The following is a 26,943-nucleotide window of genomic DNA, read 5'->3' as shown; positions in this document are numbered from 1 at the left end:
AGATTGGGATGGTAACCCTTTAGTTGAGCGCTTATACATTCTTGAGAGGTTAGATGAAGAAAGGCAATTGGCCGTGCAAAACGCACTTGTGGAGAAAGATAGGAGGAAGAAATGACTTGACCATCATCTAAAGAACAAAGATATCAATGTTGGTGATAAAGTGCTTATGTATGGAGTGCGTACCAAAAAGAAAAAGTTGGATTATGCGAGAAAGGACCATATAGAGTATGTGAAATCACCCCACAAGGAACCATTCGTGTGGAGACTCTAGATGGAGTTGAAACCATTGGATTCTTCACTGGAAGTAAATTAAAAAGGTACTATGATCCTCTAAGCCAGGAAGAGTTCCAAGCCATCCATCAAAAGAGAGCAGCCAAAGAACAGGCAGAGCTTAAAAAGATCCAAGCAAGAGATGAGGCTCGAGAAAGAAAACAACGTCTTAGACGCCAACGAGAGGCTAATCTGGGAATCACGAAAGCATTTTTTGATGACATTGATGATGATTTATTGGAATCTGAGCCACCTCTACGAGCTTGAGTGCTAGCCTTGCTGGCTGCACACAATGCATCATCTTTGTTGAAATTTGTCTTCTTGTGCGTGGCACTTCATTCTTTCTGGGGGGGGGGTGTTCCTCTCCATAGGTTTTTTTCAACTTATCTTCCTTTTATTTACCCCTTGACGGACACTCAGTCCTTAACTAAGATGTATCTCGCAACCCCCTCCCTTCACAGAACTCTCTGTAATGTTTTGTTTGTAGTCCCATAGGTCATATCTAACCTTCGTGGACGATAATTGATCTCTATGTGTGTGTGTGTGTGTGTGTGTGTGTGTGTGTGTGTGTGTGTGTGTGTGTGCATTCAAAAATACAATTGATATGTGTGTGTGTGTGTGTGTGTGTGTGTGTGTGCATTCAAAAATACAATTTCTTTGCCATTGTCGGTCCCCCCTCCCCTCCCCCCCCAAGGTATGAGGGGCAGCCCTGCGAGGGGGGTGTTAAGCATAAGTTTTATTGGTGTTGTACCAACATTGATGTTGTTGACAGACATACAATTATCAGAGGCAAATCCAAATTGTTGCCTACATGACAAATCAAATGGTGTTGATAACAATGCCATATGTCCACATGATTCATGACATTCAGAGGTTGATGGTGTAAGCGTAAATGGTGATGACAATAATATGCGCCTAGCAAAGGTACCACACAACCTTGTTGCTGATGTTTGTGAGCCATTAATATGACATGAGAATCTGATGAGCATAATCTGGTTGTTCACAAGAGAGAGGCATGATTGCGATCTTGAATTCCAGCTAGGCTGATTGCAATCTCAGGGAAGGCACGTTGACGTGCCCTCTTCCAAGCAATAAATTTGCATCAATCTCAAGGAGGGCGTGTTGACATGCCCTCCTCTAAACAATAAATTTACAATTGGAAAGTCCAATCTCAGGGAGGGCACATCGATGTGCCCTCATCCAATGATGAAATATTGAAAGGAAAATATCAAAATTTCTCAGAGGAAACATTGAGGTGTCCTTCCAATGACTTGAATTTCTCTTTCCCTATTTCATCCTTGAGTGAGGGCACGTCGACATGCCCTCCCTGATATTGTAATTTCTCAATGTTGATTAGTTATTTTAATTCTTTTTTCTACCAAATTTAAATCTTTTTAAGATGGGAGACAGCATGATAGTCATTTGATTGCTTCTAGTGTTGTGATCTAAAGATCACAGCTTTGTGGTGTTTGCAGTCTTGTGAGTCCATATTGTTCATCTAAGCAAATGAAGCGACCAAGAGTCTCAAAAAAGAAGGATACTCCAATAAGTAGTCAAATTTTGGGTGAAGTTAGTAATGAGGTGGAGACAAGTTTTCAAGATAGAGAGGATTTGGGTGAAGATGGAGAAAGTCAACCTAATCCAGAAGGTGTCAATGTGGTGATTTTGTTCCAGCTGAAGCCCTTGCAATTGTGCCTTTTGTGGTAAGGCCTGAGGTTGGTCAAGATGACATTAAAGAAGCAGAGATCTACGAAAAAAGGACAAGATATTTTGAATAAAATACAATTGTTTAATTGGCTATCATGAGTGTCCTTCTATCCCTCTTTGTAGGTTGATGCCTCATGCAAAAGTTAGAGGACTCAGAAATGAAGTGGGTGGTTTGAAGGTTGCTTTTGACAAAGAGGGTTATGTGGTTGAAAAAGGTGCTTTTATTGTTTCTTTGTGGACTTTTTCACACCAAGGGTGCTTCATCTCAAAAGAAAAATCCATCTACGTATAGGATGTCTTCTCAACTACGCGTAGGATGTCTTGCTCTGCCTCCTCTGCTCTACTCATGCATGCCCTGCTCACGTCCGCTCTACTCTGCTCGCGCCTGCCCTGCGTTGCCTTGCTGAGAGAGAGAGAGATGAAATGAAATTTTATATTAAACATCTTCAAAAGGCCAATATGACCTATGAGATCAAACCGATACAATCTTGGTGGATCTAATACAATGTCTGGGTACAAAAATAAAATGAAGTGAAAAACTAAAATCTTCACTGATAGATGTGAACTAAGCAGCTAGCTGGAATTGTGTAGGATATGAGTAGGGGGGTGAAAGTAGTGACTTGGGGCTATTACAACACAATGTGGGTGTGCGTGTGGGAATATAGTGGGTGAGAACTGATACAAGATGATGAGCAAGGTGTACAATCCTCAAAAGAGCTAAAACATAGGAGATCCATCATTGTTCTTCGCTGGCGGATCTCATCAATCTCCTCCATGGTAGAGAGAGAGAGAGAGAGAGAGAGAGAGAGAGAGAGAGAGAGAGAGAGATAATGGTCCATTATTAATGCACTTTTGAAGTTCGAAGCCATAATTTGCAAAGAATTCTAGTAAAATACATGAACTTAGAACGTTATGATGATGTAGACAGGTTGACGAGTACTTTGGATGACAAGGGCTTTCCCCCTGATTTTGTAGCATGCACTTTGTTGATTGATATGAATTGCAAACTAAAGAGGCTTGATAAAGCTAGAGAGATGTTCGATGGAATACGTTCAATGAGCATGCAATAAAATGATTGAGTTTTACTCTGAAACTGGGAATCCTGAAGAGGGAGAAACATTGCTAGCAAAAATGGAGGAGGAAAAGCTGCATGTATCTGTTGATACTTACCTTACGGTTCTTAATGGCTATGGGAAACAAGGTTAAGCTGTAGAGGCCTTGAAAATTTTCTCAATTATGAACGAGGATGCCTTCTTAAGGCTACAGATGGCGCCTGGTATCTACTCAGCTCTTATGAATGCTTATAGTCACTCAAATTTGCTACCATCTGCTGTCCTCAAAATGGAAGATATGATGAATTCAGGATTTGCTCCTTTAGATGAGTCAGTCAGCATGCTTACTGCTGCCTTCGAGAAAAAAAATCAGTTTCAAAGGGCGGTAGACGTGCTGCTAAAGCTAGAAAGCATGGCGATAAGGCCCGGGGTGGAGACTCTGATGACGCTAATTGGATGGTTTGGAAAGCTGGGCTTGGTTGAGGAGGCAGAAACTCTTTTCAAGAACCTCAAAGAGAAAGTCGATGTTCCAGATTGCAAAGCTTACGCTAGTCTTTTTTCAGTGGATGCTAGAGCAGGTTTCGTTGATAAGGCGAAGGCTCTTCTCGCTGAGGAGGTTGAGATTAATGCTTCAGCTTACGAGCTAATGATTGTTTCCCTGCTGGATGGCAGATCGGATGATTGCCCAAGGTCTCACCCCATCTGATGAGGTATTAGGAATTCAAGCAGAGAGCTTTCTTGCAGGTGTTAGCGAGCCTTCAGAAGGAGCAACACAAAGCTTAGGGATAGAAACCGAAAGTTTTCTTGCGGGTGTGAGTAAGCGTGCGGAGGAGGCACCCGACACTCTGTGAGGAATAATCACCACTCTGAATTTCATGTCAGCTTCTTTGAAGTCTTTATTGTTGCTATGACAGAGTGGTGCTCTTTTTCGAACCTTTTTCTTGAGTAGCAAGGTATATCTTCAATCAAAGTGCGTATACGACATCTACAAACAAATGTTTGTGCATTGATTCCACATATTTATCAAAGATTGGACAACGTTCCAACTGTTTGAAATGCTTATATTGCTTGGTTACAATCGTAGGTAGTTGTGATCATGGCAATCAGCTAAGATTCGGGCAGAGATAAGCCTGAATCATGCCAGATTGTCAGATAGCAAACAGGTGGTTCTTTTATTGAATTTTTTTTTATTTTTTATTTTTTGCAAAACTCACAATTGTGAGTGAATTATATTGAGCAGACGAAAAAATTACAAGGTTTTGTCATGCTCATGTTAAGCCATGACAACATCCAGGAATCATAATTACAACGGCTATAAGGGCAGCCACTCCTACCGATGGCCAAGGTTTGCCCCCGGTATTCCGTCTACTTACAGCAAGGCACAAGTAGTCCTAGACCACTCCTTCGACTGATGCTTGCGCCCGAGTGCTTATATTAGCGCTTTGCTTTCCTGTATAATTTCTGCGAAGCTTGCCATGTCAAATCTTCCTTCAAACACACGGCAGTTCCTTGTTTGCCATACATTATGAAAGAAGAAGTATCTAACAATCTGAGTGCTGACGAGGACTACCTGAGTTTTTACCTCCAAAGCATAGGTCAGTCTTGAAAAAACTAATTTTCCATGTTCTCTGGACCCACTTGCATACTTTCCCTGCGAGGCCTTTTATAGCTGGGCAGTCCATGAAAAGGTGGGCCAGATCTTCACTAGTCAACCTGCACCCCAAGCATCGATCTAACCCAATCCCTCTCTCCTGAATCTTCACCCCCGTCGGTAGAGCACCCCAAATAACCTTCCATAAGAAAACCTTCATGTATTGTGGAACCTTTGGCTTCCATATGTTCTCCATTACATGTTCCCACCTTTCCTCCGGCCATTGCTTTTTCCATATCTTATTAAGGGGGCTAGACCAATTCTTCTTTTGCATCATTGTCTGATAAATGATTTTATTATGGGGTCTCCACAAGAGACTGCTTCCAGGGCATTTCCAGGCTTTCCAGTCCAACTCCGAGTCATAGATTTTGGCATCACTAGATTGTCAAGTTCTTTCATCACTTTGTGGACAAGCAAGACCTCCAAGCTATTGAGTTGGTACTGAGAAATCATAAGGTCAATGGTTTTCCAACTCTTGTTGGCATTGTCCCAGAAGTGCTCAAGTCGGATCAGACCCTTATTATTCAACTTCCTTGCTGTCTCAATCCAATAGGGATTTTGTGGAGGATCTACAACTTTGGAGAGCCAGGGGGACCAATGTAAGATGGAGTTCTTGAAGTATCTGGCTTCTTCCCCCAACTTTAAGACTCCTGCTACTCTATTGGATTTTCTTACCAATTCTCCTGAGCTGCCCCCCAGTCTTAAGGTAGACCACGCCGGGGCAAGCAGCATGTCATGAATCTCCACCCCTCTCCACTTTCCTCCCTTCAAGCCAAGTTTAGCTGCATCTATCATATCTCTGATCATAACTGCCCAAACTTGATCCTGTTTAGCCAAGGAAACCACAAATTTGGCGCAACAAGCTTCTGCATGGGTCACATGGTTAAGAATCCCGAGGCCTCCTTGATTCCCCAGCCAAGCAACAGACTCCCAACTGGCCCATTGGCATGGCCTGGAAGATTTCGTGTTATTTTTCCATAAAAATGTTTTTACTGGTTTTAAGAACTCTTTCCAGTGACACTTAGCCATCTTGAGAAGCGGGCTAGTGAAGGCAATATAAGGCATCATGAAGGCATTCATCACTTTTTTCCGACTTGGGAATGGGAGAAGAGCATACTCCCACCTACTCATTTTTGTTTTGATTTTTTCAAGCACCCACTCGAATCTTTGCTTGTGAGTTACATCCACCCCCAAGGGGCTCCCAGATGTCTAAGGATCTTTCCTTTTGTGACAATCTCCCCTGATCAGACAGAAGGATCAAATGAGTCATTTTCTGATAGGGAAATCATCCTTGACTTCTCTATATTACACTGGGACACCGAAGCTACCAAGAACATTTGTACAATCTCCAGAGCTTTTTTGATGACCTGGGGGCATGCCTTCAAGAAGAGGAGACAATCATCTGCAAAAAATTTTGCCAGGAGTTGTCTATTTCCTAGTAAAACAAGGCCTTGCACCTCCCCGCGCTCAGCACTAGCTTCGAGCGTCGTGATTAGAGGATGTGATCCTATGGCGAAAAGTAGGGGGGCAAGAGGGCATCCCTGTTTAATAGACCTTTTAACCTCAAAAGAGCCCACAATTCTACCGTTAAATAGGAGCTCTGACTGGCTTCCAGCCCCCATTACACTAACCATCCAACAGAGGCGCGGCCCAAAGCCTAGAGCTTCCATGATGGCTTCTATATATGTCCATGTTATTGTGTCATAGGCCTTGTCCAGGTCCAACTGCATTAGAATGCACTCCTGCTTTGTGACAGTTGCGTACTCTATGCCCACCATTGCTGCCAATATGTTATCGTATATGGACCTTCCTTTAATGAAACCATGTTGATGGGGGGAGATGATCTTGGTTAGTAAGGGGGCTAGTCTGAGGGCCGTTGCTTTAGCTATAATTTTGTAGGCCACCAACATCATCATTATAGGGCGCCAATGTTGTAGTTTAGAGCAGTAGATCTGTTTTGGGATGGGCTTGATAAGCGCTCTCTTCACACTTGTCTCCAACGACCCATCGAACATGGCTTTATTAACCAAACTTGTGATTGGGGCCTTGAGATCATCCCAAAATTCTGCATAGAATTCCACTGTCATCCCATCCCGACCAGGGAACTTTTCCTTGCCAAGGGCTTGCAATGCTAGTGAACATTCGTCTTCAGAAAATGCCCATTCCAAGTTATTAGCTTCTGAGTGGGGAATTTCCTTTTTAACACTCTGTAGTAAGGTCCCTCTGGCTTCCTCCACTTCTTGGGAATGGGTCTCCATCCGTCCAATGATTTGACTGAGATAGCTAGCATCATACCAGCCATTTCATCCTGGTTATGAACTGCTGTCCCTTTCTCATCATCGAACGAGCGGACGTGGCCCTGGCTCTTCTTGATTTTTTTAGAGCCCTAAAAAAATGAGCTTGATTGGAGGCTTCCGGTTGCAAATAAATCTCCCTAGAGAGAAGTCTAGCCTTTTTTATATCTTCTATCTACTCATTAGCGAGGTTCGATTTGGCTTCAAGCCATCGTTTGTGTTCGCCCTCAGTAGTCTGCCCATTTTATAGTGGTAAGCAATTGTACCTCCACTGAAAGATGCAACAGGTGATCCTCCCTAGATTTCTTGATTTGGGGGCCCGAGGTTTTGATTGCTTTCTGGATCCTCCGAGAAAAGAGGTCCCACGCATTGTGCTTGTTGAGGTCGACATATTTTTTTAGCTTACCCAGTGCTTTCTTGGCTAGATTCCTAAAAAGAGGGTCTTTGAAGAGGTGCCCCTGTTACCAACAGTTTTTTTTAACCTCTTGGGACCTTCTCCTCCTCTTTATTCTTCTTAAATTGAATGCGCAGAGGAATGTGATCCAAGAGGATTGTTGTTGGGACTACCTTCATTTCCATCAGCGTTGGCATCCAGTCAGCTTGGTGCGAGCAATAGCATCTGTTCAGTCTGGAGGCAGTGCGGGCATACTGAAGGCTTGTGTAGGTGAACCCAAGAGTGCTGTTCCATGGGCCAACATCCCATAAGTGGATCATTGCCCACTTTGCGCACAAACTTTTCCATTTAGACCTTTCTGAGCCAGCCACCAGCACATTGGAGGATCCTGTTCTATCCTTGATCTTTTCTACCATGTTAAAGTCACCAACCAACAACCACCCCCTTCAATAGGGGTATCTGTGACATGCATCCATAGTTTGGCTCTATCTTTTGCATTGCAAGGGCTATACACATTCACAATGGTGAGGGGACGCCCTTCCCATCTGATTCTAATCCGCAGGATCCTGCCGGATGGGTGGTCAAGAACCAACTTCCGCTCCAATTCTCTGTCCACAATGCTAAGGACGCCACTGAAGGCGTTATTTCCTTCTCTATAGAATACCAGTTTCTTTCCTAGCATCTGCTTTCTCTTGCTATGGGCGTCTAAATGGTGTTCCTGAATGGCCCAAAAGTTGATTGTCTTCTCCTTTTTTATTTCCTCCCAAAAAAGGGTACTCTTCTTCTGGGTTTTCAACCCCTTTACGTTCCAAGATTGGATAGTGAGAGACTCCATCATTAATACGGAGTTCATTGGGATAGAGGAACGAATTCTTCAGCATCCGAATCATTCCCCCCTGGTCTCAGGAGAATCCGAGGGTTCCAAGTCAGAGGATTTATTTTCTTGCAGTGTTGCAAATGGATTGTGCAGAGGGATAATGAACCCCCCTTATTTTGAAGGGGTGGAGGATGCATTAGATCCTTTCACCTCCAGCGTTCTGACGACTTGCAACACTTTGGAGTCTCTTACTACTGCCTACACTCTTTTGGCTCTTTTCAGACCCGGGACTTGGACAGCCATCGCCGTTGTTACTGTCATAAATTTGGGGGTAGCAGCGGGAGTAATGATCCTATTAATATTTCCTCTACCTTCAGAAGCTTGTTGTATGGGAACCGATTCTTCCATCATCTTTTCCTTCATCTTTGTATCCATTTTCTCACACACCATCCCTCCTTCACCCTTCCCTGTATTTGTCCCTTCATTATTGTCTCCCTGCTTCTCAAGCCCTCCCATCGGGGATTCCATTTTATTGGGGCCCTGTACTGCCGGAGCTGTAGTACCATTAGAATTCAATGGGAAATCCTTGGCAAAGTGACCAAAGTTGTTGCATTTAAAACATGCCCCAAAGTAAGTTTCAAAGTTTAGCGGAATGGTAACAAGCCCAACTCTGACATTGATAACCATGCTTTTAGGTGGCGTTTTAGACAAATCCCATCCTATACAAACCCTGTTTGAAGTTCTGTCAAACCCTCTCTTACTAGGTATAAATAAGGGAGTGCCCAGTTGGCTAGCAAGCATCCTGAGATTATCCCACAGCCAGCTAGGCAATCCCACAAACTCTACCCAGACCGGATGAACCGCTTGCAAAGATTCAGCCGAGTCGAACACTAGCTCCCAAGGCACCACACACACCGAAATACTAGGGGCCCTTTGTCGAGGATCTTATCCACATCAGAGGCCTCTTTGAATCTCACTGAGCAAAACCCGTTAGCTAGGTATGAAGTACTTTCAACTGCTCCTCCATGACCAAGGATTTGAGGGCCTTGCAGCCATTGGATCATCTCAAATCTGTTCGGGATTCTTCCACTGAATCCAAATACAAGCGTCATCTTAGCTTGGATGGCTAGCTGTTTTTTTATCCGTGCTGGTGGAATCGCTACAGTAATAGCCTCGACAACCTCCACATGCTGTGGAGGAGGGATTTTTAAAAGCAGAGAAGGCTCGATCTACCAACCCGTCTTCTACCAGCACACTGAGTTCTGAATGGGAGCAAGTTCTTTTGTTGTTGTTAGGGCCGGACTCAAGCATCTTGTTGACTTCCAAGAGCTCTTGTTGCAGTATAGCTTTTGTATTCTTTAGGTTTTTGATATCCCCTGCACTTGACATCCCTTCTGCTGAGCTTTTTCCATTATCCCTAGAGTTAGGCCCCTTGAGTATGCTAGCAAACGATATACCTGGCCTGTAAGTAGCCGATGAACTTGACGCTTTATTTACATTCACACAGATTGGTCCCTGAGGAACCCCATCTTTGATGGTTTTTACTTCGAATTTGAACCCTTGTGCTGAGCCCATTTTCACTCCTGTTTCCTCAGAGGGGACTTTTTCGGTCGGAGCAATTTTGAGCTCTTGCATGGTTGATACCTTTGGCGAGCTGGGGCCTGACATTTCCGTGTCATGCTCTGATCTCAAGACCAAGACGCCGCCTATATTCATTGGCACCGCTAGCTCCGTTTCGGACATTTTCCTTGCCGCTAATATCTGCGAGAATTTGCAAATGTCCTCATTTACGGCGAGACCGTTGAATTCCATTAGCATATAACCTTTAGTAGCTTATCAATCGCTCAATTCCACAATTGGGCCAACCGCAAACTCTCGGCTTTAAGGCTCTGGTGTGAAAGGGGTACCATGCAAAAGGGAGGTCTTAAAGAGCAAGGGTGATAATTAACTAAAGCTGCCAACGATTATTAACACTTGCTACCAACGATAATTAACGTATATTGCAAACGATTATTAACTATGATGCCATCGCGATTATTAAGTGCTGAGGGGTATTGTGCAGCAGGTTGAGTGGAGGTGGGCGTGCTGGAGTGGGGGGGGGAGATGCGGTGCACTAGCAGCTTGGCGCTACCCTATTCATCTCCTCCAAGCCGCTGAGGCTGACGTCCAAAAGCTCCCTGTTTTGTGGGTCCAGAATGGCCTCGACACACAAGGAGCAGACTTCGCAGGTGAACAAACCTCACTCCGGAGTATGCCACACACTCATGCACAGCGAGACCTAGTCCCAAGAAGCCTGCACGCTTCTTCTACCCTGCTACCGCCATCGCCACGCTACTATTGAAACTTTCTTCTGTGTCATGCATTTTTCTTTCATCATTTCACTTCCTAATCTTACCGGAATGCTCATACTTTACTCTTTTATTGAAATGTTAACGGAAGTCATTGTCATACCAATATTTTTGGTTTTGGCCCCCTCTCTCTCTCTCTCTCTCTCTCTCTCTCTCTCTCTCTCTCTCTCTCTCGTCACTACCGGTTGAACAAATGCTAAGCCTTGTATTGGCTTAAGAGTAGCAGAGTCACATGCCATATTTAACTTATAGGTCTTTGTTCTTTTTTATCTTGCTTGCCCAATGCCTTCTTCAATTCATAGCCCATGGGGCAAGCGCGTGCACGCACACCCGTGTTTTCCAAAACTTGGAAAACTAAAAATAAGAGTCATATTGAATATATTTAAGGTTTTTAGATTTATTTTCCACAATTTCAAAGGTCATCTCTTATAGGTCTTTGCTCGTTTTGATCTTGCTTGTCAAATGCCTTCTTTGACTCACAGCCCATGGGGCAAGCGTGTGCATGTGCACGAACGCACACCCTTGTTTTCCAAAACTTGGAAAATGTACAACTAAGAGTCATATTGAGTATATTTGAAGGTTTTAAGATATAATTTTCCACTATTTAAGAGGTCGTCTCACCTTCAAATGTTTAATTTGGCAGTAAATTTCAAATTTTGTAGGTGCGAGGTTTATTTCGAGCATGTGCAGTATGCAAACACGTTCTCTCATAATGATTTTCACACTTCGCAAGGAGTACCAAAATGTCATCCAAAGAGTTTCATAAAAAAGTCACTAGGTAATTTATTAAAAAACAATTTTAAACACTAAATTTGTTGTCCATCTTTCCCACTTCAAGTTGGGTGCCATGTGCACACACAAACTTACACACCTTTCTTTGTTTACCGATTTAGCTCTTCACTTATGGGTAAGGTCATTGAACCCTTGCCCATGATTCTTCCATACCCGTGTGAACAGTGTCTATGATGAGATTGCCTCACTCCATATTCTCTAAGTTTAATTTTGCCAAGAATCCCCATCAATTTAAACTTTTCTATGGAACTTCTCTCCTAGATTTCCCCCCTTACTCACTATGTGATATGAGGCACACTTGCTAGTTGGCCTTCTTTGACATCGCTCATACCATTAGGGTTGCACTAGTCCTCTCAATTGAGCAATAGATCTGAGTCCAAACTATGCAATCTATAAATCATGCCGAATAGTGAGCGGTAGTATACTTTTGGCCGAGGAGGGGCTCGCCCAAAATGGAGGTGGGTGCGTAAGGGATGGATAATAAATCATACAAAACACACACACGTTGGCGTGCACGTGCACACACTATGTTTTATGCAGTCATGATTTCAACCTTGTAGAACGAGTCCAATACTTAAACACCAAGCTACACATTCATTACTCCCCTTTAAATAACAAGACAACAAATGAGTGCCAGTTTAATTGTCAGCATGTTGTACCTTGAGGCTACCCATCATTTTTCACATTCAATGAGGGATTTCCATTACATAAAAGTAGTAGAGCGGCTAGAAGGCAAGTAGGTTGAGAGACATGACTATCTCCAGGGGGAGCTTTAGTTGGGATACGTGCACTTAGAGTAAATACATGCATAAAAGGTGTAGGCCACAAACGAAACCATAGTGGACCTTAAGAACTAGAGATATGCCTTGAGAATATAGTATGCATCACTAGCCTTGTAAGAATGTATGGCACACAAGGAACCGCCGTGTGTTTGAAGGTGGATCTAAGGTGGCAAGCTTCACAGAAATTATACACGAAAGCAAAGTGCTAATATGGATGCTCGGGCACAAGCAAAACTTGGAGGATTGGTCAAGGACTATTGGTGCCTTGTTGTCAGCAAATGGAATGCCTAGGAAGGGGGAAAACCTTGGCCAATGGTAAAAATAGAAGATCTCAGAAGGACATGGTAATTGACCTTGTGTATCAAGGATAGGGAGCGGTTCTTAAGGGGTGGCTACCCATATAGCCGATGTAACTGTGGTCCCTGGATGATGTCATGGCTCAACACGAGCATGGCAAGACCTTGTAATTTTTAGGGATGATCAATATAATGCACTCACAATTGTGAGTTCTGCTTTTTTTTTTTTTTAAGGGCTTGTACAAGAGTAAAAAAACATTGGGAGTTTTGCGTAGTTAAGGGAATAGTTTTGGAGGAATAATAGAAGAGTCCATGCAATAAAGTATGTTCTTATTTTGATCATATAAGAGCCATTATTGCCTAGGGTTGATTTTTTAGACGGGCACACGCCTTTCAAATTTCAAGGTATTCAATAATAATTTTAATATATGTTGTAAATGGTAGCCTTCAAAAACAAGGTGAGAGATCACAGAGGCCTGCAACATGATGAATAAATGGGGAGTGGCTATGTCAAAGGTGGTCAGAAGGTAGCATAATGTATGTCGCGGAGTGATCGGTCCAGTACATGTAGCTGGATCCTGATTCGTATTCGAAGATTGCAGAGCTCGCCCAAATATGGTCCAAAGAAGATCCGTACATAGTTGTAACATCTTTTACCAATTGTCGGATGTTATATTTGTTTAGGAAAGAGGAAAGCTGATATTAGGAAGTATTAGGAACTTTAATGTCAATGTTGAAGTCACCCAAGATAATGATTGGAATTTCCATAGTGTGTTGTTGAAGCAATGTTTTTAATACGTCTATTAAATTTGTTAGCCTTGTTGAAGGTGAATTTTAAAGGGAAACTATTTTGATGATTTTGTTGTTTGTGAACTTGATTTTTGTATGCAACATCTCAATTCCCGGACGAGAAATATTCCCATGGTCAAAGTGGATTAGTGTTTCTTGTTGGAGAACTGAAACACCCAGCTTTGCATTAAATTGGTGTTGTAGAAAGCCTGGTATTGGATGTGGTATTTTTTTTTTTAGTCTTGTCTCTTGCAAACAAAGTACATGCGATGTCATGAGGATGGAATTTGTTGTAATCTTTCTTATGTGTTTATTGAAGGACACAATGTTGAGAGATTGAATTATAATATGTGTGTTTGAGTAAGCTTTTAATGACTTTTGAGTGGAGATCCATTTAGCTTGTGCTTTTAGGCGATCTAGTTCTTTTAGTACAGGTTGGTAGACCTTGATATGGGAAGGTTGTATTCTTTTGAGCAGGTAAAGATTAGTTGGGTCTCGGACGCATGACAATGCTGTGTATGTGAGACCATGTGTTCTTATGTGTTCAGGATTGAAGGTTAGTGTTTGCAATATAAGACCCTGGGAGCGATGAATTGTTCGAGCACTAGCTGGTTGCAATGGGAATTGGTATCTGGAGATGATGTTCAAGCTTTTCCCGACTTGGAATTCACGAACGACTCGTTCTACTGGGGTCCATTCTTTGTTAATGGTCGATGAATACAATGCTTGATTTTCATAGCGTTTTCTCTTTCCAATGAGAGAGTTGGAGAAATGAACCTAAATTATTGTTTTTTTGCTTGTTTTTGTACTCCCCTTCTGCTCCATTAACCAATCCATCAAGAATATCCAAGTTCTCTGCGCATAACTCGACAACAATGCCTGCTTTTAGGTTGAGTGTGGAATGCAATCCTCTAATGGATTTGGGATCTGCAGGAATGCTAATTGTTTTGTTGCATGAGTTATTTCTTTTGTCAATAGCGATGAAAGTTTGAGGCGTTCCCTCCATTTGATTGAAAATGGCAATATTATGAGCGTCCTTTTCTTTGTTGGAGTAAAACAGATGAGAAACTTGACGGTTGGTTGGAACAGGTCTATAGTAGTTGTTGTTAAGATATTCCAAGTCCTTAGAAGTATGTTGTGCAATTCGAAGTCTATTAAGAATATCTATGAATGTTCGATCATTTTGTCGCATTGTTAGTGTAAGTTCGTAGCATTGTGGATGAGTGTGCCAATATGATGGGAAAATTGCTTCTAAAAGCGTATGTTTTTGCGAGAGTATCCTTAATAGAGCTTGCCTGACACAGATCACCACAAAGAACGACATCCAACCCACCTAACGATTTATCGTGATTGCGCTTGATTGCTTGCAAACAAGAGTCAGTCATGGAGAATACTCTTGAACCTATCAAGGAGACCTCATCAAAAACTACAAGTCTCAAGTCTTTATAAAGGAGAGAAAGCGCATTCAACTTTTCAGCACTCAATCTTGTTTGTGTAGAAGTAATTAGAGGCAAGTAAAGTGCTAAGTGGATTGTGGTGCCACCAATATTAAAAGTTGCCTTTCCTGTGTATGTCATTAGCAATGCTTTTGGAGATTCTGGACTTGGTGCGATTCTATGGTTGTAAAATCGTTGCAATGCTTCCACTAACAATAGTAATGTGAATTTTTTTCCTGTTCTTGCACCTCCTATGAGAAAGAGGTGTATTTGTTTATTGGGTTGAATTCGTTTTTTCAACATTATGTCGTCAAATATGTGTCGTTGTTGGTCATTTAATTTGTCAATGCCTGCATGGAAGTCATCATTTTTCATGGAGGTGTACTTGAAATGTTGCAAGTGGAAAGTATTTTTAGAGTGCATATTAATGTGCAGGTCATTAAAAATGTTTGCATCATGCGAGGCATGTGAGTCATTGTTGGTTGTACTAGTTGTGGTCGGGGAGGAAATGTAATACATTTGGTTTTTTTCTATTGGGCTTGGGTCTTTATTGAACTTGAGCTCATTTGATTTTATGGCTTGTATATGTTCATTATATACATCACTCCATGTACAAGATTCTGTCAAATGTTGGTCTTCGTTATTGTCCAAGGAAGGTATAACAAGCATTGTTCTCTATAGTGGTCTTTTGGGTTTTTAAGGATGTTATATTTCATGAATCTTATGATCTTAGCTTTGCCCAATGGTTTGTAAGTCGTTCCGTCTTGTTTAATTGTTGATGCATATTCAGCCAAGCATAGATGATGGAGACTTTGTGGTCTTTCAGCATATTTATCAATAATGTTTTGGAAGAATATGTTTGTGTCAGATGAGTGTAGTTTTTGTAGAGATGCTTTTCTTTTGAGAACTAATGCACATTGATCAGGAGGGTTAGAACTTATGTAAACAAAGTCACGAGTTGTAGTATGGAGTGGTAACGATAGCGCTATGTAAGATGCTTGTTGTGCACTAATTTGTTGTGTGTTGAGAATAGTGTTGCCGACCTTACGTAGCCGCTCAATTGTTGTTGCGTTGTTGGCCACACAAATATCAAATTGAGATTTTATTGCTGCTATCAATGTGTTGTCGATTTTTGTCATGTATGATGTGCAATAACTTGCTGCACCATGTGCGTTCAAGACGAATTGAATATCAGTGTTTGCATCCCATAGTGTTGCAATTGTGGGGTTGAAATTGTTTGTATAAATGTCCTTCATGTTTCATTTCAAGAAGATTGTTGCTGCAGATAGTGAGTTTGTTATTGCCAAAGTATATTCTTCGAATGTCAAATGCACGCTTTGTAACCATTCCTCAAAAGAAATGCTAGTTTCAGTGGGAAGTGTATCGAGGCTATTCTGAATGCATTTAAAAGTTTTCTTGCTTCTCATCTGGTTGTCTAGTCATTGCTAGTCGGTCTGAGAATGATTTTGAATGGCATGGGGAACCTTGGGAAGGCAAAACAACAGGATTTGCCTTTCTTGAGGCAAGTTTTTCTATGATGGTGCGTTTGTATTTCATAAAGGTCTGATGGAAACTTGGAGCCATATATACTTATGTACCTGTCTACGAATGCCACAATAGCATCATCTGTGTCATGTTCAAATATAGGAGCTTGTTCAACCCATAAAAGACCATGATCATGCTGGCGTGGCCACGACTTTGAAACTCTATCACGAAGAAATAATCAAGAAGTTTTCCGCATAATTTGCTATCGTTTAGTGTTCTTTTCATGGCTGTGAAGCGGTTAAGGTAGAAGTGAGCTGTTGTTATTGGATCTGCTCGCACCAAACGTCTACGGAAGGAGCTATCGCTTTCATCGCTATCTTGTTTAAGCGTCACTATTTGTTCCAAGGCATCAACAAGTTTTTTCCAACGTTTTTTAGCTGAAGAAAATGTCACAAAGAAAATTGGTGGCCCTAGTTGTCAAATCATGCCGAAAACATTTTTTTTATATTTTTCTTTGTAATTTGGCAAGGTACGAAGCGCTTCGAAGTCTCTGTATCCTAGTTGTGACGAGACTACTTTTCTATGTTTGTGTCCTGACAAACATGTCCAGCAAACAAGGATCCTCCCTCAAGTTTTGCTTTGCGTAGGCATATCCAAATGGAGGATAGTATTTTTTGCGTCATGATTTTCACTGATTTGAAAAATAAGTTTTCGATGTTGAGGGCAAAACGTCTATCTTTGTGCATAAGCTCCCATTTGGCTACTGTTTGGTAATTTTTAGATACGTATTGGTGGTATTTTCTAGGCTCTCCAAAGTAGATCGTGGGAAAACTGAGCTCCTCATAGAACACATCAGCAAATAAACCAAGTGGATTGTTCCCCTCTAATGGTGCGACATACAAAATTTTATTGTTGTAATCAACAACTTGCTCAGCAGTAGTGATGTTGTGCAGGAGCACATCAGTGTCAATAGCTTCCTCGTTCTCCATCTCGTATGTGTTTGTGTCTAGGGAAAGTGATGAGTGTGAGATTTCTTAAAAGTGTGCAAGCCATTTATCATTTATGGTTATGTTTTCCTTCTTGTACAAAGAGGTATGAAGAAGAGGTGTGTGGCCTTTAGTGTCAGCAATGGTCTAACAAGGCCAGATAAGTAGGAATGTGTGTACTCAAGCTTCCGTTTGAGCCCTATCAAGACTGAAGCCTCATCTTGGATAAATCAAGGAAGAACTTGTTGTGTTTTTTTTATATTTTCAAGGACATTCATGACATTGCCTCGCAAACCATATTGGCCATCATAAGTTAGTTCTCAAATCTTTGCGAACGGTATGCGGATGGAGACCAAGCATGCTTTGACATTGTTCAGTTGTTGCAGGACTGGCGGTAGAGGGTCGTTAAAGCCCAATGTATGCAAGCTCTCAAACAGCAGCATAAACCTGTTTGATTTGCGTTTGCATGCACGACAACAGAATAGAGAGGAGCATCTTTTTCGTTTTCCACCTCCAGTATGTAAGCACAGTGGAGGAGTGAAATGCATGACTTGCGAGTGAAAAAACAACCGGCCACACTTTTCGCATGGATATGTAGGTATGTCATTAAGCCTCTTTAGGAATTTGTTTACAATCTTGTTTTTTTGTTGTGAATGAATGGAAGGATGTTGCTGCAATGAGGCAGTCTCTGTGAGCTTTATATACCTTAGTCGCTTCAATTTTGTTGTAATTGCAGAGTGTGTATGGACACAAAGTGGTTGCTTTTCAATAAATAGATCTGCGATTTGAGTAGCTGGTTTGTGCATGTTCTCTCTCCATAAGTGGGTTAATAAATCACACTCTTCAATTGTCCAATAGACAAGTTTACGACGTGATTGTGAAGTCGTGAAAGCATAATATATGAAGCCGATAATAGATCCATCTATAATTAGAAGTCCTTTTTTGAACTGCTCAATTGATTTTCCAACTACTTGTTTTTTGTTGTGTCCACTTGTAGCATTGTAAAGGATTATGGTAAGTGTTTTTTCGAATTTGTGAGCGAAAATATTGATGACTTCCATTGTGAGACTCATCGATGTTTTACAAGTATCGTATAAAGCATACAATTGTATAGCTCTTTCGCTGAATGACTCTAGCTGTGATCCAAAGAAGAATGAAGCTGAAGAGTGTGTGATAGAATTTGTTAAGTGGTTCTCAAACAAGCATTGTTGCATTATAAGTCTAAATGACTCAAAGCTTAAGTTTATTTGCGATACACTATGGAGTGCTAGAAACAATTGTTGATTAAGAGGATGTGTTTGCATAAATAGCATGTCAATGTCTATCTCTTTTGGAATATTGAAACCAGTAGGATTTTCCATTATAGAGAGAGGAAGAGAGTAGTGTTTGTTGTTTTGCATATAATTGATAGATAGAGAGAGGAATTGAGGAGTAGACACAAAGAGAGAGAGAGAGAGAGAGAGAGAGAGAGAGAGAGAGCTTGTGTGTTGCTTTACAAGCAATGGACACACACACACACACACACACACACACACAGAAGAAGAAGAAGAATGTGTGTGTGTGTGTGTGTGTGTGTGTGTGTGTGTGTGTGTGTGTGTGAGAGAGAGAGAGAGAGAGAGAGAGAATGTTTTGTGTATCTATGTGTGCATATTTGTATTTGATTCTAGATCGATAGAGAGAGAGAGAGAGAGAGAGAGAGAGAGAGAGAGAAGAGAAGAGAAATATAGAAATGTTTTGAGTTCTCAATTCGCGGAAGAAGCGAACAATACTTACAAGCATAACCACAATACTTAGAACCACAACCAAAAGTGTGCAAAAGCATGTTACAAAGAAGTAGAGGATGGAAGCATTGGTTTTGTTTGAGGATATAGTTAGAACAAGCAAGAAAAATAAAGGGTAGCTAGTAATGAAAAGCAAACATTCACAAGACTAAGATTCAGTTTGATACGCCACCACATGGCCACTCGCGTTGATTTTGAAACGGCCAAACCGTGAGGTTGTTGCTAAGATATCTCTTGCCTCGGAAACGGACTCAGTGTAAATTTGGTTGAAGGTTCTATTCAACGCAAGCACTAAATCGGTTGCTGCACCAATAACTTGCACATCAAGAATCTTTTTGCTTACAGCTTCGGTGTTGTGATTATTGTGGTGTTGTTATTGCAAAATCCACAATAAGGTGCCTGCCTAAGTCTACACACTTTTGTGGATTTACAATTCGAACAATGCTTCTCCAACAACACATATTGAAGTTGACGAATCGGAGGGTGCCAACAACCTGGACAAGGCAACTATGTAAGAAAATGAGAGAAGTCACTTCTGATATATCACTATATGCTATATGAGTACACCTCACGATTGTAGCCCAAATTTTTGGTTTGAGCCTGAAAGACGGCGGCAAGCTCCTCTCTGAGGCGTGCACTACGAACAGGCACTAGAATTGTAACATCCAGTATTGACAAGGTATTGGCCTTGGCAAGGAATGCACCGATGTTTCTTGCAACGCACATTACAGGGCCATCAACAACCATTTCTTGAAGCAATTGTTGGCAATCATCTTTGCGAGAGTTCACAAAACTCAGCTACAGGAAAAGATTAAATATGGAAACAAAATCAAAAAGAGCATCAATATATCATGGAAGATTTCAAATATATAATAAAAGAGCAAAAAACAATAAGCAAGATAGGTCAATTCTTACAAATGCCTTATCTGATGGGAGAGGACCATCTGCAATCAGAAGGTCACCAACAGACCCACCAAATCTTGACTGCGAGTTGTGCTTTTGTAAAATAACAAAAGCAAGTGTGCTCAATTGAGAATGTCCACTCGAAGATTGTTGTGCACCTATCTCATCAAGAAATGCACGTATCTTGCAATCAGGGGTAAATGTAAGAGACACGGGGAAAGGTTCCGTTGTGCTTACAGCAGTAGTAGCATCGATGTACAAGGAATACAGTGCTGACCTCCCATCTGCCCTATTTTTGCGTCTGACAACTGGGCTGTCAATGTGAACAAAGTCAATGAGGTGGAGCTTGTCTACGTAGAGCTATATGTATGGATCATTGATCACCACCGTAATAGTGTCGATGCATTCTTCATCAACCAAGTCGAGCTTCAAGTAACGTTTGTATTTTAGTTGGTCAAGACTTAACTTTGTAGGTTCCATATAGATTCAATATCTGGCCCTCAATACAGAATCGTGGGCTTGAGTCAGAGATATGAGTGATCAAGAATTGTGGGAGAAGACTTTGAGGAAATAGAACAATGCTAAGATCAATAGGCTTCTTATCTAGTTGAGATGATTCACCCAATCCATACAAGCCAGAAGGTTGAACAGAAGGCTCAATTTCAATCGGGCTCGGATCGTTGGCATTGTTAAGAGGTATGTCCTTAATAGGGTTTGGGACAATTGTTTCTTGGAGTGGCAAGGGAGGCTCAATAGAAAAAGGCTCAATATCGAGAGGTGTTGGCTTGTTTAGCGCATGGGATGGAACAACTGTTTCAACATATGGTTCCTTCTTGATATTAATGTGCTCCACCACGGGTTGCTTGTCTACATAATCCAAAAGATAGCAACAAAAACAAACAACTCTATGAGTTGATGAAATCGCTCTCAGAAAGACATGTTTTTCGAATAATGAATACTCACATGCAGAGTTCACCGGGTCGTTCAAATGAAACAATGCGCGTGCAGTAGGCTTGTGAGGCCTATGAAGGTCCTGCTTCGATCTTTTGTGAGACACTGCTGATGTGCAAGCAGTCGGGGGCACGTCGAAACGTTTACCGCTTGAGATAAGCGTACCTTCTGCCAACCTTCGAAGCTCTGTAGAAAATTAATTATGAGCACCTAACACCTTCCATATACAATGAAAATTTTAATAATGATAGGTAGAAACACAAGCAATCATTTGTCACACGAACTGTTCAAGGTGACAACCTTGCCGTATAACTACTCCTTGTATATCAAAGCACCTAGAAGACAAAGAGGCGCTTTCAATTATAGGAAGGTGGTAATCATATGAGAGTGGCAAATGTTGTTGCGATACAAGTGTATGTATGTCTGTGTGGGTTGTAGAGAGAGAGAGAGAGAGAGAGAGAGAGAGAGAGAGAGAGAGAGAGAGAGAGAGAATGACACATGACACAAGACAAGATAATAATTCTTATCCTCATATATTACATAAGTAGCTTAGTTATGATGAAAGAAAGTTTAACACAAAATATGATGACCACAAGTCCATAGATGGCCTATTGAAAAGAGAGCATGTTGACCAAGTATGATTACTCAAAACTGGCCTACCAATTGGCTTCTTAAAAGATAGCAAACTTAAGAAACGCTTGTATACACGATAGATGGCCTATTGAAAGGAGAGCATGTTGACCAAGTATGATTACTCAAGAGTGTCCTACCAATTGGTTTCTTAAAAGCTAGCAAACTTAAGAAACGCTTGTATGTATCCGCAAATATGACCTAGAACATTGATCTTTGAACTACATATTAGAAGGATTGTAGTCGTGCAAGCCTATATTCGTGGAGAAAAGCCACAATGCGGGGACGCGAAAGAAATCTTAGGTGTGTCGTACAGCACATGCATATGAAATGATCAAGCCATTTCGACCTTTGAACCATATAGTAGAAGGATTGTAGCCATGTAAGCCTATGTTCATGGAGAGAAGGCACAATGCGACGATGTGAAAGAAATCCTAGGTGTGTATGCTCATCGCTTAAACATGTCGAGGGTTATGAAAGCTAGATTTTAAAAAACCAAGAACGGCTTGGTGGAACGCGAGCAAAAAACCAAGACTACACAAGCACTCAATAACAAAACAAGACGACAAGAAGAGAATCAGCGAAGCAACCATCACATTTCCATAACAATAATCAAAGTAAGCATGATTAGACAATAATATCGAACAATCTGACAATGAGTAACACATTCATAATGCCGATCAACAATAGATTCGATGATACAAATTCTTAAAGAGTTTGGCCAAGAAAAAACAGTAAGTAGAACAAGACAAAAATCTTCAATAGGTCTCACCGCCTTCAAAATCCATGCTATCAGCACCATCAAAATCTCCACTGCTTACGTACCATTCTCGACCTTCAGGAGCAAAAAATCTCCCACTATTTGGAAGCCATTGCCAAGCAAAGTAATTTTAGCACAAAGTATTTTCGCACAGCTCTTCAGATACACAAAGGCACAACAATGCCTGCTTTTATAGAATTTCACAAGAGGTCTTCAAAAGTGACATTCAATTCAACTTCAACAAAGGCATTTGTTTATTGTAGGCTGAAAGAGCACGTTTGCCATAGCACATTTGTTTATTGTAGGCTGAAAGAGCACGCTTTTCAAATTTCCTCTTGGCAAATTGAAGCAAAGGAATTTCCTCTTGGCAAAGTCAAGGTCATGGCATCGTGGAAAAGAAAGGTCATGGCATTTAATGCCTTGTAAGGCTATGCATCCTCTCCACCACTGATAAGATTGGACAACCACCTTGTATTTTCTATGGATAATCATATCACATTCATGGCATTCCTAAAGGCATGGCAAATTTTGATTTGTCATTCCAAGCACTTTATGTCACCTATACTTCCATTTAGAATGACATTGTTAGAGTTGCGTCCCACTGGGCGCATGCAATGCATAGGAGGTAGATCACTATACGCTGCAAGCCCTCGACCTGTGGGACGGCTCTCACATGCCCTCTCATGAAAGCATCTCAATGAAATAATGCGGGGACCTACCACTTTTCGTCAAAAATAGCAGAAGTCTCTCCATGCACTATACAATGAAGCAATTTTTTCAAATTTTGGCATGGACAGACAGAGAGAAAGCACGAGTAGCATGGACAAAAAGGGAAAGATTGAGAGGGCTTACGCGTCCTCTTGCAGGTGTGTGTGGGGGGGAGGGGGGGACGCCCTCCCTTTTCCCTCAAGGCATCCCTGTTCATAGGTTTTGTTCAACTTATCTTCCTTTTATTTACCCCTTGTCGGACACTCAGTCCTTAACTGAGATGTATCTCACAACCCCCTCACTTTGAAGAACTCTCTGTAATGTTTTGTTTCCAGTCCCATAGGTCATATCTGACCTTCGTGGATGATAATTGATCTGTGTGTGTGTGTGTGTGTGTGTGTGTGTGTGTGTGTGTGTGTGTGTGTGTGTGTGTGTGTGTGGGGTCAAAAATCCTAGTTATTTTCGCCATAGCCGGTCCTCCCCCCCCCCCCTCCAAGGTGTGAGGGGCAACCCTGTGAGGGTGGTGTTAAGCATAAGTTTTATTGGTGTTGTACCAACATTGATGTTGTTGACAGACATACAATTATCAAGGGCAAATCCAAATTTTGCCTACACGACAAATCCCATGGTGTTGATAACAATGCCATATGTCCACATGCTTCATTACATTCAGAGGTTGATGGTGTGAGCGTAAATGGTGATGACAATAATATGCGCCTAGCAGAGGTACCACGCAACCTTGTTGCTGATGTTTGTGAGCCATTAATATGACATGAGAATCTGATGAACAAAATTTGGCCGTTCAAAAGACATAGGCATGATTGCAATCTTGAATTTCAACAAGGCTAATTGGAATCTCAAGGAAGGCACGTCGATGTTCCCTCTTCCAAGCAATAAATTAACAGCAATCTCAAGGAGGGCATGTCAACATGCCCTCCTCTAAACAATAAATTTACAATTGGAATGTCCAATCTCAGGGAGGGCACGTCGACGTGCCCTCATCCAATGATGAAATATGGAAAGGAAAATATCAAAATTTCTCAGAGGAAACGTTGAGGTGTCCTTCCAATGAGTTAAAGCTAGAAAGCATGGCTATAAGGCCCGGGGTGGAGACTCTGATGACGCTAATTGGATGGTTTGGAAAGCTGGGCTTGGTTGAGGAGGCAGAAACTCTTTTCAAGAACCTCAAAGAGAAAGTCGATGTTCCAGATTGCAAAGCTTACGCTAGTCTTTTTTCAGTGGATGCTAGAGCAGGTTTCGTTGATAAGGCGAAGGCTCTTCTCGCTGAGGAGGTTGAGATTGATGCTTCAGCTTATGAGCTAATGATTGTTTTACTGTAGGATGGCAAGGATCGTGAGGAGGCTCAGTCCATGCGAGATCGGATGATTCCCCAAGGTCTCACCCCATCTGATGAGGTTGAAAGAGCTTTATTAGGCATTCAAGCAGACAGCTTTCTTGCAGGTGTTAGCAAGCCTTCAAAAGGAGCAACACAAAGCTTAGGGATAGAAGCCAAAAGCTTTCTTGCGGGTGTGTGTAAGCATGCGGAGGAGGCACCCCCTCTTAACTTCAGCGACCTTCCTACTCCCACACCCACTCCTTCCTACTCTCATCACCTACTCAATCTCCTCTAATTCCATTATGTGGAATCTTCACAAGATGCTCAAAATCTTCACCCACTCTCTATTTCAAAGACCACAACAAAACCACTTCTTATATCACTTTTCATTACTCACATTTGAGCCCATCACGTTGAATGTCCAAACCACTAGACTACAAGCCTAAAATGGTGTGTAGGGTGGTCTTAATCATCCCCCGCCCCGCCTCGCCCCGCCCCGCCCTCCCTCTTCTTCTTCTCCTGTTTTTTCCACTTATCTTTCAGCACTCCCATTAAAACTTTTCATTCAAAATTAGCCCCACTTAACTTTTTTTTTTTGTTGCAAAACTCACTATTTCTGAGTGAATTATATTAAGCACAGCATGACCAAAATACCCCTTTTATTTGTAGAAATTCCCAAAATAGCCCTCAAATTTTAAAAATTCTCGATATGCCTTTTCATCTATTTTGGTTGAATTGTTCAAGATTGTCTAAACTTTATTCCTTTTTTATGATTGAGATCCATTTTTGAGTACTTAGCATGTAATTTTTCAAAAAAAAAAAGGCAATTATGTCTAAAAATAATAAAGCGAGGATATTTAATCAAGTATTTTAGGAATTTTGAAAACTTTGAAAGGCATTTTGGGAATGTATGAGAAAATATTGCGGTTTTCTGGGAATTTTTTAAAATTAAGGGGTATTTTGGGAATTTCCACAAATAAGAGGTATTTTGGTAATATTCTCTTTTTTTTAAGGGGGGGGGGGGGGGGGGGGGGGGTGAGAAAGAGTATATACAATGGTTGTGATTTCAGTTGGTGAGAGTGTGTGAGTAAAGAGCCTCTAGCCATAAATGCTAGGATGTATTTTAAGATCCAAGAAGCTGTAGAAAAGTAGAAAGAAGCAAAATGAGAAAGAGTATATACAATGGGTGTCACCAACTGAAATCACACGCAAGAAGTATTGAAAACTAAGAGTGTGTGGGTAAAGAGGTAAAAACTGCCACAATCTAAGACTACTATCATCTTTCAATTAGAAAGGATATCTTTTTTTTTCCCCTCGAGAAAAAGATCCTTCTATTTGTTAATAAAACTGCCCATATGGCTACAAACCACCTCTACTAGAGGGCTACATCATAAGCATGGGGAGACTCCCAGAGTGAGCAAACAAAATATATACAATGAGGGGTAAATCGCAAAATGGGAGGCGGAAAAAGCCACACTGATGGCCGGTAGTGCCATCTAGGCACACCCTGAACCATGGTGAAGAAGGGCCCTGTGTGCCAGAGTCGTAGGAAAGCCTCTTTGCGCTCCCGCATGTGGTCGGACCTGCCCTAAAGTCTCTCAAACCTACCCCTCAGAGTGTGAATTAGCTCCAACCAAAAGTCACGAACAATCTCTATTGGTGGGACAGGGCATGCCTGGAAGATGCAAAAGCAATGGGCCCGCCAAATAAATCAGAGTGCCAGGGTACAAAGGAGCTCCCAACACACCACTCTCGAAGGATAAGCTCTATGGAAGGCTACAGTGTAGGTTGACCCCCCTAGATCACTGTCATCCTATTGGTGGAAGCCAAGTCAAAATGGAGCGCACGGCCCATGAGAGTGGACCAAGCTACAACACCCCAAGTGTATTGTTGAGTTGTGGAAAGAGATGGCATCAGTCAAAGAACCCAAAGCCAAACCTATTGTGCCATGGAATAGTTCCATAAACAGTGTCGCTGACTCTCCAAAGGATGGCCACAAGCTAATGTGACACCCCATTTGAACAGATCCCAAGGTGATTGGATGAAGAGAAGGGATCCCTGTTGTACCATGGGATAGTCCCATAGACAGTGTCGCAGACTCTCCAAAGAATGGCCACAAGCTGATGTGACTCCCTAGTCAAACAGATCCGAGGGTGATTGGATGAAGAGAAGGGATCCCTCCAGAACCACTCTCCAAGGTCGCACTGTACGTGTGCTAGAGGGCAGCTCTCCCAAGTCCAAAGCTGCCAGTGGCTTGTCTCAAGATCTACTATGTCTGGATCTATGTCACAGGTCCCCCCACATATACCCACAACTTGTATCCTTTGAAAGAAACACTCTACAAACTGTGGCACCTCTACTCAGACTCTGTGAAAAAGACTCTCTCCATGAATCTCAAAGAACATGTGGGGTACGGACTCCAAGCAAGCTCAAACAACAATGAGAAACTCTAGTCCCATGAAGGGCCCCATCCATCTTGCAGTTGTTGCCACTAGAGGGGTGATTCACTCAGCTACTGCCACTAGAGGGGTGAGTCACTCAGTTGGTAAATCCTCTGTAATATCCTGATGCTCTGCACCCCCCTCATGCCTCGTAGCAGGATGCTCTGAGCCTCCTTGAACGATCCTAAAAAATGTAGCCAGTCGTTGAGAGTGCGGGCTAGACCCTCTACCATGGGACACCAAGAAACATGAGGCCTACTACCAACCAGGTGGCCTCTCTAAGTGCTACCCATGGGGTTCCAAATAAGGGGTTGCCTCAAGAGATCCTCCGTGA

General features: G+C 41.9%; 2 pseudogenes; one reads left to right on the top strand and one right to left on the bottom strand.

The window, feature by feature from the left end:
- The first annotated feature begins 1,776 nt into the window (after window positions 1-1,776).
- LOC147464707 (pentatricopeptide repeat-containing protein At1g34160-like) lies at window positions 1,777-24,627 on the top strand (annotated as a pseudogene).
- On the bottom strand, window positions 19,029-22,152 carry LOC147464708 (uncharacterized; annotated as a pseudogene).
- Window positions 24,628-26,943: the final 2,316 nt, after the last annotated feature.

This window comes from Adiantum capillus-veneris, chromosome 1, assembly GCF_014529385.1.
Source record: "Adiantum capillus-veneris isolate H3 chromosome 1, ASM1452938v2, whole genome shotgun sequence".
Lineage (NCBI taxonomy): Eukaryota > Viridiplantae > Streptophyta > Polypodiopsida > Polypodiales > Pteridaceae > Adiantum > Adiantum capillus-veneris.
The sequence above is the reverse complement of the archived record's forward strand: the minus strand, read 5'-3'. Positions and strand labels throughout refer to the sequence as shown.